The 23665-nt window shown below is 35.1% G+C and overlaps 1 protein-coding gene and 1 pseudogene across 1 annotated transcript in view; one reads left to right on the forward strand and one right to left on the reverse strand.

The window, feature by feature from the left end:
• Positions 1–23665, reverse strand: part of PDE10A (phosphodiesterase 10A) — a 394122-nt gene that overhangs the window by 336583 nt on the left and 33874 nt on the right. The gene's annotated exons all lie outside the window — the stretch shown is intronic.
• LOC123244629 overlaps positions 14287–23665 on the forward strand; it is a 34876-nt pseudogene continuing 25497 nt past the window's right edge.

A 23665-nucleotide genomic window follows, 5' to 3' on the forward strand; every position in this document is an offset into this window, starting at 1 on the left:
GAGAGATTTGTTGTTGGCATCCGGTAATTTTTCAATTTTGTCCAACTCTTCTGACCTCTTTTCTTTATGACCTTATTTGGAGTTTTCTTAGAAAAGATACTGAAGTGGTTTGCCATTTCCTTCTCCAGCTCATTTCACAGATGAGCAAACTGAGGCAAACAGGATTAAATGACTTGACCAGGACACAGCTTGTGTCCAAGGCCAAATTTGAACTCAGATCGATGAGGCTTCCTGACTCTAGATCCAGCATTCTATCCACTGTACCACCTAGTTTTCCTGTGAGAAGGTCAAGCCACATCCGTGTCATGTTAACTAAAAAAAAGTTTTATGTAGAGCATCAAACATTTCATAAATGGACTCCTGGAAAGCATTCTGTTTGATCTCCTCCCCTGGTCAGGTATTCATTGTGGGCACTAGCATCATATAACATTTGGCATACTTGTTTCTCGATGGTTAGAGTAGTAGAAGTATAAAGAAAAGTTGAACAGAAAGCAACTCTCTCCTCCTCCTCTGCTCTGTCTCTCTGTCTCTCCCCTGTCTCTGTCTGTCTGTCTCTCCCTCTGTCTCTCTCCTTTCTGTCTCTGTCTGTCTGTCTGTCTGTCTCTCCTATCTGTCTCTCTTCTCTCTCTCTGTCTCTGTCTCTCTGTCACTTTAGACAAGCCAAAGAAAAAAGCATTTATCCAGAGAGGCTCCGTATTGAGAGCTTCAAGCAAGGCTCACTTCTAATTCTGTATTTCAGGCCTCAGCTGGCACACAGGTGGTACTTAATACATGCAAGACAATAATATCTGCCAATGTTTGTAAAGTGGTTTATTTAGTAAGCAAGGGAGACAATTAAAATTTTAGCTCCTGGACTAAATCACACAACTTATTTATTTTGTGAGGAGTCAGAAATGCAATATTAAAAGAAAAAATTCAGACTGCTTCCAGTTTTTTATTATTAACTAGAAATATTTAGAATTAGAAAAAGTTGGAAGTCTACCCTCAAGTCTCTTTGAATGATCTTTCTCAGAATGGGATATGGTCTTCAAAAACAATTGGCTGTGATAGAGTAGAATGTCATCAGGGCCAGGGTCAATTCTGATTTTCCATCAAGTTTTAAAAAAAGATATTTAAACAACTTTCATATTCATATTCCTGCATTTGAAATAATTACAATACCAACTCAAGCCTTAATGTTTTTGAAATGTGTGAAACTCCACTAATATTCAATTCATATTTTAAAATGTAACTTTCCCAAATCCCAGAAACATTTAATTTTTTTCTAAAAAAGCAAGTTTTCATGTTCAGTGACTCAAAATGCTTGTCCATATATGGGAAAATTAGAGAAGGCCAAAGATAACTTCCCCAAGAAATGCATAACCCAGAGAATCCATTCTTTGACTTTTTTGTTTTTGAGCCTAAAGACATCTCTATTTTTCTTGTTGAATTCAGTTAGAGCCTTAAAACGCAAGTGAGATCCTTTGTTCCCACAAGTCCCATTCCTATAAGAGGTGACACAGCTGCTAGGGACAGGTCACTCAGGGCTCAAGATCAACACTCAGGGTTAGAGTTCTCATTTTGAAGATGGGTTCATACAGTTTGTTGTAGTAGGATTCTTGCCACTCAGAGTTTGCCATAGAGAATGGACCAAAGGGAATAGGTAGAGCTCCAACACAGTGGAAATGACGAACTCCAAATTTCAAAGTAAAAATCTCCATTCACCACCAGTTTCTTGTTTCCTCACTGCATTAAAAGATTATGATTCCATTCTCTGAGAAAATAATTTCCATGATCAGCACAGCAGAGGAACAGAAGAGATATGGGAAAAGAAAGCTGCCAGGAGAGGCCAGCGCTCCACCTGGCAAGGCTGCTCCCTTATTATTCAGCTGTGTCAAAGTCCTTTTCTTAGAGGGGCCAGTGCCCCAGCTAACCCTCTGAATGCTTCCCTACACTGCCTAACAACCAAGAGCTAAAGGAAAGATACAATCAGAAGAGCAGCCTGCTCCAAAGACATCTTTTACTTGGCTTTTGGATGAAATGTTTAATCCCCCCAAAATTTTTTGTTTCTTCTTCAGTGTCCTGCTCACAGAATTCATTTTTAATAGCTATTTTCTGAGGATTTTAATAGCTAAGACAATGATTAAGTAAAATGTCAAGTTTGAATTCTCAACCACTTCTTCCCTCTTCCCTGACCACCCTCCTCATATTCCTAGACCCAGTCCTACAGTAACACATCTCCAGACAAGACTAGCACCAAAAAACAATAAGATGGTCAATCATGCTTTATGTTCTTTAAGGAGACAAAGCCAGTTTCTTATGTTCCCACAGCAGCAGTGGGAGGAAGTGGGGGAGGGAGGGGAGAAGACAAGATTTGTTAGAAATCTGTTTTACTTTAATATTTTATCCCCAAAAGAGAAATATAGAAATAAATTCCTTTTTAAAAAATTAAACATTCAGGGCAGCTGGGTAGCTCAGTGGAGTGAGAGTCAGGCCTAGAGACAGGAGGTCCTAGGTTCAAACCCGGCCTCAGCCACTTCCCAGCTGTGTGACCCTGGGCAAGTCACTTGACCCCCATTGCCCACCCTTACCAATCTTCCACCTATGAGACAATACACCGAAGTGCAAGGGTTTAAAAAAAAATTAAACATTCAATTTAGCCTAAAGTTTCTATAATGCCCTGTGCCTTTTTAAACTACAGAGGAGGAAATGATTACAGAAGCATCAAAACCTAAATACACCATAAAAGGCATGTGCCTGAAACCAAGCTGCTATTTGCAACAAGGGAATGTTAATCACATAAGTTTAAAACTTTTTTTTTAAATAAAAGAGAGATTAGTCTACTTTTTTAGTTCTTCTAACAAAGGAATAATAGCACAGGAAAGTTAAACCTTAGGAAATGAAATCTTCTAATTTCTCTCACAGCCAGATTTCATTTTTGTTTCCTCCAGTGTCACCAGGGACCTCCTAATCACTAAATTCAGTGGCTTTTTTCTCTGCCCTCATCTCCTTGACCTCTCTGAGTCATCTGACACTGGCAACTACTTTGAAATTCTGTTCTTCTTTGACATGGAACTTTTCTCCTACTTCACTGACCTTTCTCTATCTCCTTCTTTAGTTTTTCTACTTTATTCTGGGCCTTCTTCCTACTAGTGTTCCCCCACTAGTTCCCTCCACCATGTGTTTTTTCATTTTGCACTTTCTCAGAGAGCTTACTCACTTTAACTATCATATTTTCATACATACATTCCTAATATATGCCCCTACCCCTTTCCTGGTGCAGCTAGATGGCACAGTAAATTGAGCACTGCACTTGAAGTCAGTAAGACTCATTTTCCTTAATTTACTCACTAGCAGTGTGTCTGAGGGCAAGTCACTTAACCCTGTTTGCCTCACTTTCCTCTTCTATAAAAAGAACTGGAGAAGGAAATGGAAAACTATTTTAGTATCTTTGCCAAGAAAAACCCAATTAGGTTCAGAAGACTCGGACACTGAAAAACGACTCAACAACACCCCTTCTTCCTTACCTCTATCCTCTCTCATGAATTACAACATCCCAATTCTAACTGCCTGATGGTCAAATTTACTTGGTTCTTCCAATGTCACCAAAAACTCAGCATGTCTAAAAACTCACATTAAAAAAAAAACACTCTACCTTTTCACTGTAAATGACACTCTTGTTCACCTAATCCTCTGGTAAAATAGCAGTACCATTTCTGATTCTTTCCATTCCTTTGCTCCTACATAGCACATCACAGGCATTAAATGCATCCTTTAAAAATGATTCTTTAATCCAATTTCCTCTTTCTACCAATTCCCAGCAAGATTATCTGACTCCAGGATTTTTCTCACTTTATACTTGTCCTATTGTAATAGTAACATGAGTTCAACATGCATTAAATTCCTATTGTGAGCATAGCACTATGGTAGGCACTAGGGATATGCTTTAGACATGCAGGAAGATAGTATATATGTGCCAGCAACATAAGTTCATAAAAGATGCACAAGCAAAATGGCACATGAAAGAATATTTGCTGGACTTGAAAGGATGAGGCAAAATTCACCATTCCAGGAGGGTTAAAGTTATAATGGAGAATCATGATCTCAGTCATCTATATGCTGAGTTTTGAGTGGAGTGTAGAGTATATACATAAGAATGGATTGACATCAACCTGGTAAGACACGGTCACACTCAACTGTAGAGGGATTTCAATGCCATGGAAATAAAAATTTCATTCATAGGTAATGATCTCTTAGTGATTCTACCTACTTTTAGTCTCTATCCTCATCAGTTAATTACTCACAACCAACAAACTAATATCCCTAAAACACTGAATTCATTATACTTCTCTTCTACCCAAATATCAGATTCTCCATTGCCTACAGCAACAAGGCAAGAACACAGAAGCTATCTAGTTCAACAGAGAGGTTAGATGACTTGGTCATAGAAAGAGCTATCTTTGAATCCATATCATGTTTCCCCCCCCCAAACAATTCTACCAGTTCTACCTCTGAATTCCTCTCATTTACTCTGTATTTCTCATATGCTGGCTTGAACTTTTTGTTCTCATTTTATAGTCATCACATTTGGTTTTTTTTTACCCAGATGTTAAGAGCAATGTCTCTATTTTTACTTATATATTGTACTCTCTGATTAGTCTGTCCCAAACATTGGAAGTGTTCAATAAAGCCCTGAATGTCTTCAAAAGAAATATAGGTATAGTGGATGTGCTAGAGGGAATGCTGATTCAGGTACAGAGAATGCTAATTTAGGTACAGTTAAACCACATCTTCTCTGAGGTCCTTTCTAATTCTATCTATAATATATACATATATCTAATTAATGTATATGCATATTTAACTCTATCAAATATTTATTGAATGAATTATATCCTAATGCTCAAATATGATGTTGTATGAGGGAATAAAGTAAGAATCTCATATGTACCTTTCTTATCCTGAAAGAAACTCATGCCTCAATTGACTTTCTGTCAATGAAATGGTATCTCCTTCCTGAACAAATAAAGTTCTATTGTGGGACAAATTGGCTTTCTTTCTAGACAGATGCTCTGATTTAATTTAGTGATGCAGTTGCTGTACAGAGGCAGCACTTAAGATACAACAGATTTCCACAAACTCTAACATCAAAAATTCTTTTGTGCTTTGCCCTGCCCTTGAGGAATAGAACTCTTTTATTTGCTCTTTTAGTTTTGGTTCTCCTTCATTCTACATTATCTCAAAATATCACATCCCTTCTCAGCAGCCGTACTTAGACTTCAAATATAATATTATAACATCATATAACCTTACTTCAAAAATTGAGACCCTAAATAATTGAGTGTTTGAGTTCCCTCACTGAAAATCTTCTTGTAAACTATTTAGAAGAGCTAGACCTGGAAGACCTTTAAAGACCATTAAATCTAAAATTTTTATTTTTACAGCTAAAGCAACTAAGTTCCAGAAAGGTTAACCTATTCATTGAAGGTCACAAAGTTTCCATATCTTTTGATTCCAACTCCAGGGCTCTTTCTATTAATACATACTTCTTCCTGATCTAATCTGCAGTACTCCACAAAGTGCCAGTACAAGGTAAGCACTTGATGAATGTTTATTGATTGACCAAGGGCTGTAAGTATGGCCTAATACTATTATTGTCCCTGTATTGTATTACATATTGTCCCTATATTTCTTTCTGGAATCTTCCCTTCACTCTCACAACATAATTCTGCTGAAAAGTACAGAAAACTTTTTTTAAATCATACAGCATAATGTTATCATAATTTATAAGTGTGAGAGATAAAAACTCTCATTCTCCCAAATTCTCTTACAGCCAAAGACAAGAGATTAAAAACAACTAATAAGTGAATTGGTGCCAAAAGAACGTAGAGTCAGAAAAGCGAGTGAGTTACTAGCAGCAAGAACTATCCATCACTGGCCCTGGACACTACAAGTACTCCCAGTACCTTACGTAAGTGGAGCTATCTCACATGTAATGCAGTTAGCCCAAATAGGAATCCACAGGGCTCTCCCTGAGCCGCTGTAATAACAAGTGACTGGATCAGGGATTCAGAATTGGGATGAATCCAACAAAGCCTAAAATGAACTTTGAATTAGTGTCTTTAAGGAGCTGCTACTCCCAGATGTTTCATTTCTGTATCTAAGAATTAAATCTCTCTCTTTAAGAAGAACTAATCTCTAGAGTTGCAACACAAAGGAATCCATCCTAGAAAATAGTCAGACTATTCCTTAGCTTTAAAAAACAAATGCAAATTTTGAGATAATCTTCCTATCAATGAATTAATCAACAACAACAACAAATATTTAGCACCTACTGAGGAATGGAAAATAAGCTAGATAGTACCTGCCTGCAATGAGCTTACTTTCTTTTGAGAATGGGTGAAATACGTGTTTACAGATAAGTAAAAATAGGATACCTACAAATAAATATAAAATAATGTGGAGCACTATTAGCTAGGGGCTCTTAAAAGCCTCATGCAGGTAGGGATACTTAATGAAGCTGGAGATAACAAAGAAGTGAAGGTGAGGAGGAAAGAGAATTTCAGACATAGTGGATAGCCAGAGTAAAGAGATGAGAAATGAGATGTCATGAGAATTAAGATCTGAAAATCACCTAGATTGGTTCAAGTTATAGAGTACATGAAAGAAGATCATCAATTTTTAAGTCATTTTGTAAATGGCTTTAAATACCTATGGAGAAGTTTGTATTTTAACCTAGAGTCAAATAACAAGTCACTATTGTTCCTTGAAGGTGAGGATGACATTGGATATATATTTTAGGAATATAACTTTAGCAGTTAGTAGTAGTAGATTATAGAAGTCAAAGACAAAATTCAGGAAAATCAGTTAACAAAAGGTAATCTCTGAGGGAAAGCACCAACTAACTAACTGGAGGAGAAGGTTGGGATGAGTTGAATCTTGAAAGAAGAACCAAGAGTCAGAAGTGAGGAACAAAAGCAGTACACACACCAGGAATAGCCAGTAGCATGACATCAAACAAGGAAGTAGTATGTCATATAAAAGAAACAGCATATAGACCAGGCCAGCTAGATGGTAAAGTATACAGAAGAGAGTCAAGAATAAGAAAATTGGAAAGGGAGGAAAAGTACAGATTGTGAAGGGCTTTAAGTGCTTGATGGAGGTCTTTATATCTGATCCTGGAGCTAAGAGTAAAACCCCTGTGGTTTTGGTCCACTCTGGGCAGCAGTGTGGTAGACCATAGAAAAAGACTAGTATTAGGGTCTAGCCCTAGCTCTATCATTTATTAGATATGTGATCTTGAGAAAGCTATCTAACCTCTCTCTGGAAATTCATGTATTTCTATGTAAAATGGAGTTGGACAACATGACATCTAAAGTTTCTTCCAGCTCTGATACCTTGTGATGCAAAATTCTAATCTAAGATCCTTAGAAGGGTGCTTAGATGTTTTTAAAAAGCTAAAGGAGTTGATCTGCACTCCAAGAAAGTAAAACAAAAATGTCTTTATAATCTTTTAATATAGAATTCCCATTCCCATTTTATACAGTTATAATAAATAGTATCAATGTTAACATCTGGTTAAAGATATTTAAATTTTAAATTAGATGGGCCAAATCAAAATCATATTTTTTAAGCAGAGTAGTTGTATCCCTGGTCTAAGAATCGGTTTACAAGGAATCATTTTCTGTACTAACTACACAAATAAGACATATGCCCATATCTAGAATTTTATTTTCTACTTAAGCTTTGTTTCCCAGGAATTTACTGCACTCAGACCCTTGCTCTTCCACTAAAGAGAAAGTTGGTATGTTCAGCTCCCTCCAGCAAATGCCTCCCCTTACAAAGTTTCATCTTGATTTCTTCTTTGAATAGTAGTCAAACCCCAAACCAGAAGTCACAAGCTAGCTCACTGTGGGAACTTGCCTCATTAGGGGGATAAAAAACAGCTGTATCTGTATTTTTTCACCTAGCCTTTGAGGGGTACCAAAAACTTCTCCCCTGGGGGAGGAGGCTGGGTTCACTCAGCATCTGAAATCCTTCCTACTGCTACTTATTCTCAGCTATTTATTGGTAGGGCTTACCACAATCCCATTCATCAGGAGTTGTAGGACCAAGGAAAATTAAAAGGACTATCCAGATTTCTGTCCTAGGGTTAGCAGTGATGCTATACTCACCTCTGAAAGGGCTCCCAGTGGATCACTATTCCTGACCGTCATTGCAATGAACCTTGCTCAAAATAGGTGATGGATCACTGTATTCCAAATGTTTACTCTATCTACCTATGTGTAAGTCTAATTATTGCCTACCAGATGTAATGGATTTCTGTACTAGCAGCAATGCAATGACCCAGGACAATTCTGAGGGATTTATGGAAAAGAATGCTACCCACATTCAGAGGAAGAACTAGAGGAGTGGAAACACAGAAGAAAAACAACTGCTTGAACACATGGCTTGATGTGGACATGGTTTGCGATGCAGACTCTAAACAACCACTCTAGTGCAATTATCAATAATATGGAAATAGGTCTTGATTGATGACACATGAAGAAACCAGTGGAAATGCGGGCTGGCTAAGGGGAGGGGGCAAAGGGGTGGAGGGGAGAGTAAGAACATGAATCATGGAACCATGGAAAATTTTTCTAAAAAATAAAATAAAATAAAAATTAATTCCTTGAGAGTAGGGGCTATATCCACCTTTCTCTCTAATTGTACACATTAGGCACTTTAATGTTTGCTGAATGAATAATTGCCCCAAAACTCATACACTTTATTCATCTGATGGCCCCACATTTGCTCTCATTTTACACACCTTTGAAAAGCTTGATTATTGGGCATTTAATACCACACAAATTCAAAGCAACAATTAGAGAAGGGATATAAAATGGATATAAAAACAATAAGAAACCACAGCCAACAGTAAGGACATAGAATAACCTGAAAAATAGGAATCATAGCATCATTGATACAGAACTGGAAGGAACCTTAGATGTCATCAGAGCCAAGCCTACCCCTCTTTTTATAGATAACTAAACTGAGATCCACAGTATATTGACTTGTGTGAGGTCATGTGGCTATTAAGAAGCAAGTAGACAGATTATTAACTCAATAAGGCACAGCTTTCCCTAAACCAGAGAAACCCTGGTGTAGGTTCTGAGGAAATCACTGTATCACAATATAATTATTGATGACAATAATGAATGCTCTAGGAAATCTAGAAATGTTAAATTATGTGCAAATTATCTCCTCTTTTTTTTAAGAAGGGAAACCTGGGATATATTTCAGGATTATTTTCATCTAAAAAGGTTAAAATGAATTATTTTTTTTTAAATTGGGGATAGGGGACTTAAAGGGTAAGCCATTTTTATCTATAAAAACGTGGCTATCCTGAACAACTTATTTTCCAAGTGTTGTACTGTTGGTTCATATTCATCTACTCTCAGTGTAAAACCTGGGTCCTTGGGCTTTGGATGAATTAACAACTACAGCAAAAGAAAAAGGTTCTTATAGAAAGCTTGCAATTAGCTAATAGTCATTAAATTCAGGAAACAAATAGGCTTTTGCCATTCTTGGCAGAATCTTGGATGCACTGATTTTTATGAGATGCTTTTTTGTTTTATCCTCTTATGTTTTGTTTTTTGAGAGAAGTAATACATGACTTGACATTATTTTAGAATTTCTGATGTGTTAGTGGGTGGGTAGTAGGTGGATGTGATGATTAAGAGTTGAGCGAACTCTGTTTAAAGGTTCTTGAGAGCTACAGAAAGTTAAGTTTTCCACTGCACAGGAGGACAATAAAGATCACACACACAAAGGGACAATCCTAAGAGGAGGTAAAAATCTCAACTGGCATGCTGGAATAACTTCATCTAACAGGTCTCTCTGAATCATATCTTTTCCCCTTCTTGAATACAGTGACGGAAAGGGGAGGAAAGATTTCCAGGAAATTATTACATTATAAAGTAAAAAGTAATATGATAGCCATATTTAAAGAAAATAGCAATAATAACTTAGCCAAGGTTCCTAACTTAAATAATAATTTAGGTTCATAGCCCAAATCTAATATTTATTATCCATATGACCCTGGGCAAATTAACTTCACTATGCAACTCATAATGCTCTTAATAAACAACTGCTTAATACCTACAAAATAATGACCAAACCAAACACTAGCACATAGGGTTGCAGAGAAAGTACACTGTAAATATTTCTAAGTACATTTTATTTTTGTAATATATTTAATTGAGTGATTATTGTCCCCAATTTGAATTGTGTGGATATCTTAAGTATCAGCTTACTATAATATTAAAACCTCCAAAGTCAAGGTAGGATCCCAATCATGTTTTCAAATCTAACAATTTATCAACTGGATGTAGATATAGTAACTTACTGTTTAAAAGAATCAAAAAGGAGCATCAACTCTCACCCATGCCAAAAAAAAACAAAAAAAAACAGACTTTTAACCATTAGAATCATGTGATTTAAAAAACTCAACAATAAGGCATTACTGTCAGTGGATAAATGGCATTATTTTTGGAATTTAAAACTAGAATAGATGCCAACAGAATAAAAAGTTTTTATTGTACCAATTTCATTTTTGGTTTTAAATGAACACCATCACTAAAGAAATATATCCATCAATAAACAACAATAAAAATAGCATTTGAAAACACAGATCTAATATTCAGTATCTAAATGTCCCTGTTCATATATATATGTATATATATGAAAATGTTCATATATATATGAAAAAAATCATTCAAGCTGTTTGAAAGCCTCACAATGCCATGCTAATCCAAAAAGAAACACAGCTATTTCAATACTGATGTGAAATGTAATTACACCTGTATTTACCTGAAAAAATGACATGAAAGAGTTCTGTGCTATTTAAAGTTGAAGGAGAGAATGAACCATACAGGCTGCTTTCTCTGTTAAATAAATTATCAAGGGAGGCGGATTTGAATGAAACTCAAACTCCCCCAGGTAGATCCAAAGCTCTGAAGCCCTTTATCTGTCTCAGTCTACATTTATCCCAAGTCTCCCACTGGCCACACTGCATGGGAGGCAGGGTTGTGCCTCAATGGGCAAGAACAAGAGAGCTGTGAGGGTAATTTTTAAAGTTTTTCCTGATCAACATTAAGATATTAGTCATTTTCTTAACTGGCTGGTTTTCCTGGCTACATATCCAAGTATATTTAAAATTTTAAATCATTTGTTTTCAAAAGTTTTCATTCTTCTGTCTTTGTTCTTTTGCTAACACTGAATTATACATTTACAGCTGATAAGAGTCTGACCAGTACACCTGGCACTTTTGAGAAATACTTACAAAGTGGATTTTAGAGAAAAAGTAATTCTAACTGCAATCTTGCAATCTTTTGAAGTATAAGAGAAGAGAGAATGGTAAAAAGAATGCAAAATTGTCAGCCTTTAAAATGTGCACAAAAGACCATAAAACAAAAGGTGAAGCAATAAGATCAAGGATTTTTTTCAAATGTTCAATTAAACTATTTGGTGACATTACAGTATCATTCACTTTGACTGATGCTATAAAGGCACCCAGGTAATTTCATAGTGTTCACAATATGAGCAATGTGAACCCCACTGAAATAGAACATAGAGATCAGTCAGAAAGAGCAATGGGCTTAGAAGTAGAAAGCCCTGGGTTTAAAATTCTGTGATTGTGGGTAAGTCCCTACCTTTCTGGAAGTTTTTTCAAGTTTCTCTAAATTCTTCATATTCATTTTCTCTTACATCACAGTATGATTTTATTGCATTCATGCATCACAACTTAATCATTTTCCAATCAATGGGCATGTTTAATTCTTTGCTACTATGAAAAACATTGCTGTGGATATTGTGATTTTATTGTAATCTTCCTTTCTTTCAGTAGCATCTCTAGGCAAAAAGATATGGGCATTTTAGTCATTTATTTTATATAATTCGAAATTATTCCCCAGAATGAGCTAATTCTAGATGCACCAGCACTTTCTGTCTTTTTAGAATCTCTCCAACATTTCTATCTTCTGACACCCCAATTTTGACTTGCAATGCTCTTTTACTAGTATATTGAATCATTGCTCCATATGGATGTTCTTTTGATAATCATTTCTTTTGATTATTACAAATTTGGGTATAGCATATGTTTATGTCAGTTCTCCTATATATCTAAAGTATCAGGTCCTTATTATAGATAGCTGCTATAAAATTTTTCATAATGTAAAATTAAAATTAATATCAATTAACTCCAAGTGTTATATTTTATAAAGTTTGTTAATAATAACTTGAAGTAGAAAGAAAATAAACTAAAAGAATAGAAGTTAAAACCTAATTATCTAACAAAAAGTAAACTCGCGTGTATGGATTCTCTTGCCTGGCATAAAGCCTGCTTTCCCGGCTCGATCAGGGGAAAAGAGAGAGAGGGGCAGGGTCACACACAAACTTTATCTCCAAAATGCAAGGACGTAACGTGAAAATAAAAATGGGATGCTAGGATTTAGAGTCCTGGGGAGCAGATTCTAATTACACAATAATCAGTAATTTTCCTTCTTATTCTTGTTACATTCATTTAGTGCTAAAGCTTTTTAATTAAATCTAGTTTAATTAATGATATTATCTATTATATATTTTGGGATTACCTTTTTTTTTTTTAAGTTAAGGGTCTCCCTTGACCATAGCTGAGAAAGGTAATTGACCTTGTTGTTTCAATTGTGTCCAACTCTTCATGGCTAGTAACATTTAGAAGCATGGGTCTGGAACTCATGGGAGATTTAGATATGTACATTTGGAAATTATTGGCAAAATGGGAATAACTGAAGCAATGGGAAAGAAAGTATGAGATTACCAAACTAGAGTCTGTTGAGAAAGAAAAGAACTGTACCAAGGAAAAAGTCTTTGGTTTATCTACGTGGAAAGGTGAATGAAGTGAGAGTGCATGGAGAGGTGAATGACATCAGAGCATTCAGAAAGTATATAGTTGGTTGCTATTTGATTGCTTATTTAGTATAGAAAACTTCCTGTTGTGGAGACTCCCTCTACTTAAGGAAACATGTTGGCATTTTCTCTGCAACTGATGGTCTTAGAGAGTTGCTCAGAAAATTGAGAGGCCAAGTAACTTTTTCCAGTGTCACATATTTAATAGGTATCAAAGACAAAATCTGAACCCAAGTATTTTTCAATTAGGATGACTTTCTATTCATTACATACAATCCTCTGCTTCAACACTCCCATTTGGACCCAAATTAGATTAAAACATAATTGATAAATATTGTTTAAAATAAACAAAAAGGCTATAGAGCATACATAATATTAATATGTTGTTTTCTAAGTCAATGTAAGACCAATAGGGATTGTTATGTATGGTGTAGTAGCCCCATTTCTTTTTTTTTTAATTATTTTTTTTTAAATCCTTACCTTCTGTCTTGGAGCCAATACTGTGTATTGGCTCCAAGGCAGAAGAGTGGGGTCAAGTGACTTGCCCAGGGTCACACAGCTGGGAAGTGTCTGAGGTCAGATCTGAGCCTAGGACTTCCCCGTCTTTAAGCCTGGCTTTCAATCCACTGAGCTACCCAGCTACTCCCAGTAACCCCATTTCTATTTGAGTTTGACATGATTGCACTACCAAAATGGCCTCTCAACCAAAATGAGAGTTAGAGAAATTAGACAATAGTGTCACAAAACCTTCTGGAGATTGCCTTTCCTGTCCTCAAGATTATTTTAATTAAAGAATGATAATATGATACTATTTTTTTCATTAAGTCAAATAATTTAAATACTCCCCGATTGTTTTTTTTCCAGGAGCTCAGTGTCACTGAATCATAAAGTGTTGCTGGAGTGGGGAGACTAAAGCATATGGTTAGGTAGGTTAGAGGGGGAACCAGGTAATAAAGAGTTTTGAATATCAAAATGAATTTTGTTTTTTATTCTGGATATGATAGGTACCCACCTGAATTTACTGAGTTTGGGATGGAAGGGTGGAGAAAGGAGATTTGATTAGTTCGACTTGTACTTTAGGAACATAACTTTGGTAACAACGGAGGATAGACAGGAATGGGAAGAGACTTTCAGCAGGCTGACCCACCAGTAAGTTATTGCAAAGGTCCAAGAGTGAAGTGATGAGATTCTGCACCAGAGAGATAGAAGTGTCAGAGGATAGAGCATATTTGAGAAATGTTGTCCAGGGAAAATCAACAAGTCTTGGCAACAAATTGGATATGGAGTGCAGGGTGAGATACTGAAAAGGATAAAGAAGATGTTAGAGGATGTTTCTATAAAAATAATAGAGAAGTTAGGATGTGGGTTTAGAAGGAGATCATAATGGGTCGAGTTTTAGAGATGCTGAGTTTAAGATGTCTACTGGACATTCAGTATGAGATATCCAATAAGAAATTGGATGTAAGAGTCTGGAGTCAAGTAAAGAGGCTAGGGAAAGGCAGTTAGACTTGAGAATCATCAGCATTAAGATGCTAATTAAACCTAATGAAGCTGATGAGATGGCCAAGGAAGTAGAATTTAGGGAGGAGGAAAGAGGATCAAGGTACAAAAACCTGTGGAGACACCTAAAGTGAGAGGGAAGTATCTGGATGAAGATTCAACAAAGGAAACTGAAAAGGAGTCAGATATGCAGGAAGAGAATAAGGACAGAGAATGGTATTCTTGAGACCTAGGGAGAAGAGAACTTAAAATAAGGACAAAATGGTTACCGACTGAGTCAAAGACTGCAGAGAAGTGAAGGAAAATAAAGATGGATAGGTGCTATGAAGACAAATGTCTTTTTTAAGACAATACTGTACTGGCAGCAATGCAATGACTCAGGACAATTATGAGGGATTTATGGAAAGGAACACTACCCACATTCAGAGGAAGAACTGCAGGAGTGGAAACACAGAAGAAAAACAACTACTTGATCACATGGGTTGATGCGGACATGGCTGGGGATATAGACACTAAATGACCACACCAATGCAACTATCAATAATATGTAAATAAGTCTTGACTGATCACATATGTTAAAACCAGTGGAAATGTGTGTTGGATATTGGGGGGGGGTTTGAAGGGAGGGTGAAGGGGAAAGTAAAAACAGGAATCATGTAACCATGGAAAATTTTTCTAAAAAAATAAAATATTTCAATCTTAAAAAAAGAAAAAGAAAAAAAGGAAATACAGCTGAGGGCCACATTAAAATAAAAGACATTGCTGTAACATTTGTGCTAGATAAAATTCCATCACTTTGGGCACATGAGAAAAGGTGAGACATATTCTTGCCCCCATTTGTAAACGTTAATTTTCATTCAGTCATTTCATGGTTAGAAAAAGATGCTAACTAATCTACCCCACTATGAGACTAATTCCTTGCTGTCTTCATTACTTTCATTAATTTATCAATTGCAAGTATGCCTCAATTTTAAATAACTGCACTTATTACACTCACACCAAAACTACTAAGCAGATAATTACAGAAATAAAAGCAATTATAAAATATTAAGAAAACATATTGCTTGTCTCTTCAAAGGTGGAGATAGTAAGAAGGAGGAAGAGATTTGGAACTCAAAATTTAAAAAGAAAAAAGTTTTAAAAACAACTATGTAGAAAGGAAAGTAGCTATCCCATTAAAATTCTATACAGTTCATAATTATCATTATAAAATGCTTTGCAAATATCTATACATTAAATATTTATTGAAATAAAAGAGTAATTATGAACTTCCTTATTAAGTACTTATGAGATGTTACAAAACTGTATAAAAAAACCTCAAATTAAAAGAATTTGTACTCGATATCTAGGAACTAATTATAGCCACCAACCTTAAGGGCTTAGTGAGTTAGGTAATGAATCATGACAAATCAGAAGAATGTCTGAGGAATAGAAAAGAACAGAAATGAAAAGATGAGATTCTGAATGATCATATTAATAAGTACTGAGAAGGGAGCCACAGTTCTCTATAGTGACCACTAATTAAGGAAGTGAAATTGTCATTTGAAATTGAGGATACAAGAGTGGAAATATGAGGCTATATGATGGTACAAGTACATTACTAAGAAAAGCTTACATGTAATTTAAAGAAAATATAAGTAATTTTTTAACTCTATACCCTACCTTCTTTGGATATTTCTTCTCATAGCTCTATAATTTCAGCAAGTGACTTGCTTTGCAGAACTTCCTGATAAAAAGAACTAAGCTGATGGGAGAATGAAAAATAATGAAAACTGAAGGGAATAAGGAATTTTTTTAAAAAATAGAATTCATAAAAAGCATTTTTCCTTAAAATGAGCCTGTAATTAAAGAACAGAAGTAACCAAGGTAAAAACTTAAAGGGTATATGACACCAGTCATATAAATCAATTTTCAAGTCTCCCTTTTATTTGGTAGTGGTGACACATACCCTTAGTTCCTGCTAATGGTGAGGCTGAGGCCAGTGGGTTGATTTAAGTTTAAGAATTCTAAACTACAATAGCACTAAAACCATTTGGCTCTCCACACTAAACTGGTCAACAACATGTTGAACTTCTAAGAACAAAAGACCACCAAAATGCCTAAGAAAGGTGAACTAGACTAGGTCAGAAAAATGGAGTTAAGTTAAATCTTCTGTTAAGATTAAAGTATTGAGAGTGGGCCCATGAGTGACCTCTGCATGTCAAATCTGGGAAAGATACAGAATCACAATCTCAAAAAAAAAGTCTTATAATTATACTGTTATCTACTACTTCATGAGAATACCCTGAGGTAGAAATGACTACTTGAGCAGTTTTCCCAAATATCAGATGAACAAGTTAAGTATCAAGTTTACTACTAGAAAAAACATGCATTTAATTTTCAAAAGAGAACAGTTATTTTAGAACCTACAGCAGAGTCTCAAAATTAGTGTTTCTATAAGATATATTTCTTGCCCTTTCATTGATGTTCACTAAAAACCTTCTATAAACACACCTATAACCCTTCCTATCTGAAGCCCAAGAAAATTTAAAAGTACTACCCTCACACTGACTCATCATATGGTATTTACAGGGAGTAAATAAATATGTTTTTCTGGACACTGATAACAGATACTGAACAAGCTTACTTTGAGACCTTTAATTAGATCAATTGCTTTCATTTTTGAGAAGAAATTTTTTGAGGATAAACGTACCATTTTTTTATATTGATTTGACTTGTCTATTACAAAGTTAGAAAAAATTATTTTGCAAGAAAGACCCACCTGCCAGTATAGAAGGAAAGTCTCCATTCTAGACCCACAAGGATGAAATAGAAGAATTAAAATGTAGGTGGAAAAAATAGCGAACATTTTCAGGTCAATGTACTCTTACTTGATGGTGACAACATGAAAATGTGGCTACAGAAATAAGCCCTAAGAAAGCTGGAGTCACATTCTGATTCAGGACAAACATTTGGACAACTGTAATACTTCATTGGAGGGGCATTTAAAAAAATAACTTCTAAACTTGATTGAATTGTAACCTGCTTTACTTAACTAGAATTCAGTGTTCTTAGAAATCACAACAATAATAATCAAATCTTTAACAATTATGAAGTATTTTTATGTATTCTATCTCATTTAATACTACAAAGCAGATAATTTATTTCAGATGAACTAACAGGTGGACAAATTAAGCAACATGTTTTAAGATAACATTACTAACAAATATCGGATTTAGGGTTTGAAACAATTTTGAACTTTGACTCCAGGTTCAATGTTGTTCTCTTATAGTATTATATATTAATATATTATATGTATATTATAGTAGTATCTTCTGATTTCTTTGATAATCCTGCATTTTTTACCTAACGATTTTTTTGGAATACTGTAGATATAGCTATACAGCAATGCTAGACATTCAGCTTTGTTTATTAGACATGAATAATTGTTTCAATAAACTTATTTATTAGACATGAAAAAGTAAAACAATGTTTACAGGGAAATTATCAAGGCTTTTTATTGTCTCCTAGAGTGCAGACCAGAATACCAGCAATATGTTGGACATGGACATTTGAAAATTCTGGGCAGAGGATGTTTTAGTTTGTGAGATTTTCAAAGGATACAGAGTTTTAGTAAGTAGTAAGATAAATTTGCATTTGTTTTTTCCAAGGGAAAAAAAAGCCCTAATTAATATGCATGAAATATACTGTCTTTTGTTACCTACATAGTTAAGAATAATCCACAAAATTTGCCAAGAAGTAAATAAACTGGAAACAGATTATGAGTTAGCTTCTTTGTGAGAAAATAACTTTACTAAAAATATTGTGGAATAAATATTTCAGATGTGGAATAACACCTTATGTTTGAACCATGGGAAATGTTAGTTTAACTTCACCATCTTCACCTGCACACATTAGGAATTCACCATCCAAGGGTTCCACAATCAGTTTAAATATTTCCATTCTGATTAGCCTGTAAAATCAGAGTCTCAGGATCATTTTGGAGAAGGGTTAGTTTCAATACATGGAACTAACTGAAGGAGCCTACTCAAGAGGGGTGCATTAGCAGCCCAGCTATGAAACTCTGCCCTTGAGAAGACTAAAACCAGAATTAAAATTAGTTATAGCTATGCTATTAGTGAAATGAATAGCAAAAATGCATTTATAATGATACATCATGCCTGACTGGACGTGACATTCTGATTTACAGGGGAAAATATACTTATTTATCATCTGTGAAAATATTGTATAAATGCAATGTTAGATGTAGAGAATTCAATTCCTCTATGCAAGAAACTTTTATGCCTCAAGACAAAAAAAAAAGTACCAACCCTTAAGGAGCTTACATGGTGTGGAGGGGAGGGAAAGGGAAGAAGAGATACTATATGTTTACAACTAAATATAAAGTGATATTACTTTTGGCTTTAAAAGGAAAGAGTGCTAATAACTGTGGTAGCTGTGGGTACAATCTCTAGTAGGAGGTAGCATTTAAGTTGTACATTTTACTAAAAGGCTATAGAGAGGGAATAAATTGGAGATAGATCACTTATGCCAGGGCATAGGAATGCAGAGCATAGGGAAGAAGTAGCCAAAAAAAAAATACACATTATAATCAAAGGTCAACTGAGGTGGCCAGTTTCTAAGCTTTGGACTTTTAAAATGCAGTTGTCTGAAATTGTCCTTATACAATGTACTTGTAAGTGACCATAAAAGAATCCATATATTGATTACATTTTATTACAATTTATCAACACATTATCTCATAGGTTTTAAGTCAGAATGCTTGCCATCTTCGTGTCCTATGGCAAGTTTCTTAATGTCTGTGTTGTCTTCCTTTACTAATATGTTCACATACTATATTTGCCTGAATAAATATTTGTGTGTGTACATATATATGGATTTATGTACGTATGTATATGAAATACTGAATTAAAAAGCAGTACAATATCTCAAAACATTCTCCACATGTCTGAGTCTCGCCTCTGCACCACACTGGCGAGGTGATCCTGGCCAAGCCATTTACTTCTTAGTGTCCCAGGATGCTCTCTAAGCTATTAAGTGGAACCTCCTTGGGAATTCCCTACACTAGAGGTGTGAAACATAACTGCTGGCTACATGCAGCCCACAAGCTCCCAAGTGCAGCCCAAACCATATAAACATGCAATTGGGAAATATTTAACGACGTGAAGATACAATGAAACATAAACAACGTTAACATGTGGTTGTCTGAATCAATATTTGGGACACAGGGATTCTTATATATGTTTTAGTCACTCTCTTTTCTAGTTGATGATGATATCTCTGTCCAATATCACTGAAATCCAAACCAAAAAAAAAAAGAATAATATTTGTGAAATTTTTAATGAAAAAAATAGAAAATGCAAATATTTCAGGATGCGGAAACACAATGACATGAAATAACAAATATTTGGCAATCATACTAAAAATCAAATCATTTGTTTATAAGAGTTTTTCATGGGGGAAAGTTTTGATGAGAGGAGGGGAGAAAACACAAGAGTATTAGGTATCTGAGGGAATACATACATATACAAATGTTTTGGCAGCTAGGTGGCCAGCTGGATAGAGTACTAGATTCTAAGTCAAGAAGGCCTACTGTGCCACTTCAACTGGCTATTCTAAGCAAAACTACATGGAGAAATTTCATTCACACTCTAGTTACAACTACCCCAAAGTCCTACTGTGAATTCAGTTTGATCGACACTAAGGTGAAACAGAGAAAAGTGGTTTATAAAGATCTATTATGAAGCATGTTTTCTTCTATTATAATTAAAAATCATTTCTGAGGACTAAATATCAATTATTTTAAAAGGCCCACTCTGATCTTCCTATGATTTACAACTTTTCGGAAAATCCTCACAGGGAAGTATGTAGGCAAAATGAGCCCATACAGGAAACCTCACATTCCAGGCATTCCATCCCAAAGGCCTTAAGTGAATCCACAGAAAGAACAGCTGTCTGTTTCCTTTCAAGTTCCCACAGTAAATGCAATAATCACTATCCGGAAAGTTAAATTCACTCCACATGTAATTATTCTGCGGGAAAACTGGACAGAGGGATTACACATTCACGTGGGTAACTTTTAACTGACAAATTTAGAAGGAAGGCTGGAGCTCCTCTGGACATTAATTGTTTACATTAAAATTTATAGAGAAATTGAGAACTAGATAGAAACTGGTCCAAGCTCACCTGCTTCTCAAGCAGATAAATCATGACCTAGAGAGGCAAGATGATTTGTTCAAGGTAGAAACTCCTTGAAACAGGGACGACTTTTCTTCTTTTTCTATCAGGCTTAGCACAGTACCTGGCACATAGTGGTTTAATAGAAGTGTATTAATTGATTCATAGAGACAAGATTTGAACCCAGGCCTTTTGCTTCCAAAAGACATGAGATTCATTGGAAAAAATCGGAATCTTAGAACTCACATTCACTTCAGGTTCTGGGGGCTTCCTCTAGTGCTGAAAATATAAAGAGGACCCCAGGAAAGCAATAAGAATTATCATTTACAAAGTGCTTCAACGTTTAAAAAGGCCTTTGTCATTTTATTTTATCCTCACAATATACATGGGAGGCAAGTGCTTTTATGACTATTTTTTTGAATATGGAAAATGAAGCAGACAGAAGTCAATGGACTTGTACAGGGTCACATAGCTGGTAAATGTCAGGGGTTAGATTTGGTCTCAAGCCTTCTTGATTCTCAGTCCAGTTCTCTATCCGCTGAACTCCCTCAATAGTTCCTCTCTCTGCTTGCTCTTCTCACTACTCTTCCTCCCCCGACTCCCAATACCCAAGATTGACGTTTTCATGCTCCTATCCCTCTTCCCATGAAAGGGTTAAATCATAACATGTTAGCTTGCAAAAGTGCAATTCTCCCATGCAAGCATTTTAGCTGGAGACCTATAAATATTCGCAACATGTGAGCAGTCTGTACCTGTCAAGGAAATATCCTATAACAAGGTTTCTCCCTTTTTTCAATATCTTACCAAGAGAGGTTATCAGAAAAATGTGTTTTATGCTTGCAATCTAGAAGCACTCTTGAGACATGATATGGAGAATCAAGGGAAAAATACCAAAGCACAAAGCAAAACCTGGCCAAAATTTCCTCAAGCCAAAATCCATTCCTTAACTTGTCTTCCCTCTTCTTTGAAAAGGAGAGAAAATGTCCACCATTTGTACTGCCCCAGGAGTAATGTGGCTAAACTTTATTTATTTATTTTTATTTTCTCTTTCTTAAATATTTTAGTCCAAAGTCTTGAATGGTCCCCTCTACTCATAGCAATTGGATCCTTTCCCCATTTATAAATCTAATCACTTGAGGTATGATTGAAGCCACTGCTGCACTGAGACCAATTTACTGATGGTTATTTCATTATAATTAAAATCTAAATTTTAGTTCCTTAGATGGTTAAGCATTTTGTGAATGTCGACAAGCACTTAATGAAATACAGTTTATGTGTTAAGCACTGTGTTAAATGCTGGGGGTAAAAAGAGAGGCAAAAGTTGTCCCTGACATCAAAGAGCATGCAATCTAATTTAACTGGATGGCATGGCACAGGATGGCATGGCATAGGATGGCATTGCAGAAAAGACGGAGAGAAGGGGAGAAGAGGGAAGGAAAGGTGCCTTTATAAAGAGCCAATTATGTTCCAAACATTGTGCAAGTGTTTTACAAATATAATCTAATTTGATAATTCAAATGACCATTATAATGAGGGGTGAGGGAAGACAATATTTAAATGACTATGTTTAAACTATATATAGATATACAAATATATGTGTATATGTATCTTAGAGAAAAGGCACATTAAGAGGGACTAGCAAAAGCTTCATATAGAGAAAAGCTCTCTATTAATAAATAAAACCTAAATTCTTAAGGAACATGTCTCCAATCACCATTTTTATTCTAAATGTCATTATTAATGTTTTACTGAATTATAAAAGCATGTTTCAGTTAAGTACTGAAATGTCCCAGCTCACATGACTATTTAATATATAATGTTGCATATTGTATGTTATGTAGGCAACACACAAATGCACAATTGAAAATGCAAAACATTATACATACTAATGAAATCTTAAACTTGTTCATTTAGACATTTGCCAGTCAAAAAGAATGAAAGTTAAGTTTCTTGTTGCAAGGCTACTACACCCACATGTCTCCCATAATGCATACAAAGATATGTGTTTAGATGCTTACCTAGCAATTTAAAATAGTACATGGGAACAATGACAGCAAATTAACTATTATATTTAGGGGGAAATACAGGTTGTACAGTGCCTAATAAATTACTTGCCCTCAAATTTTATATAAATATAACAAAGAATATTATTTCTTCTATAGTTCACATCATCTTTGCTCTAATTGATAGCCTTTACTAGAACACAGATTTAAAGTTGGATAGGATCTTAGAAGTTAATAAAGTCCAATGGTTTTCAGATTTGGTTCTGGGAACCATTGTCAAAAATATTTTCATTATTATTCTAAGATATTTTAATTTCCAATACAATAAATAAATAAGTAGAAGCCACATAAACAAAAGCTCCCGGGGGTCATTAATTTTTAAGAACATTAATTGGGTCCTGAAACCAAAAAATTTGAGAATCCCTGATTATTCTCTATAGTTCCCTTATTTTATAGCTAAGGAAAATGAAATTCAAAAAGGTTGTGACTATTCAGGGTTACACAGGTGGTAAAGGGCAAAGTGAGGATTTTAATCCAGGCCATGAGACACAAAATCCAGAAAGAACAAAAACAATTATGTTATTCAATCATTTAAACTTTAAAAAATTTATTATATATACATCTTATATATAGTATATCCCTATTAGTGTTTTATTTTTTGGAGATAAACTCATATCAAGAGTAACCAATGTCGGAGTACCTTGATGTGTACTATATATACAGAAGGTATTGTGTGCATATAGGTTGTCTGACCAAAATATATTTTCATTTAAGTGAAGATCTAAAAGGTAAAATATCTTTAAAGATGATCAGCAGAATGAGACCAAAAATTTTAAATTAACTGTTCATAAAATGAAACTTTTCACCTTTTTGGCTAACAATTGTCCATTAAGAATGATTTTTCCTCCAACAGCTTCACAACAAAAACTATATTGCTGGAGTAATAAATAGACCATTTAGAATTTTTTCCCTAAATCTGAAGAGAGTGGGAAAGAAAAAGTAAAGAAAAAAAGCCAGAAAGACCATACCTTATTAAAATGGAATAACTGTCCTAGTCATGTTTGCTCTATTTCTTTTTTTTA

This window comes from Gracilinanus agilis, chromosome 4 (assembly GCF_016433145.1).
Source record: "Gracilinanus agilis isolate LMUSP501 chromosome 4, AgileGrace, whole genome shotgun sequence".
NCBI classification, from domain to species: domain Eukaryota; kingdom Metazoa; phylum Chordata; class Mammalia; order Didelphimorphia; family Didelphidae; genus Gracilinanus; species Gracilinanus agilis.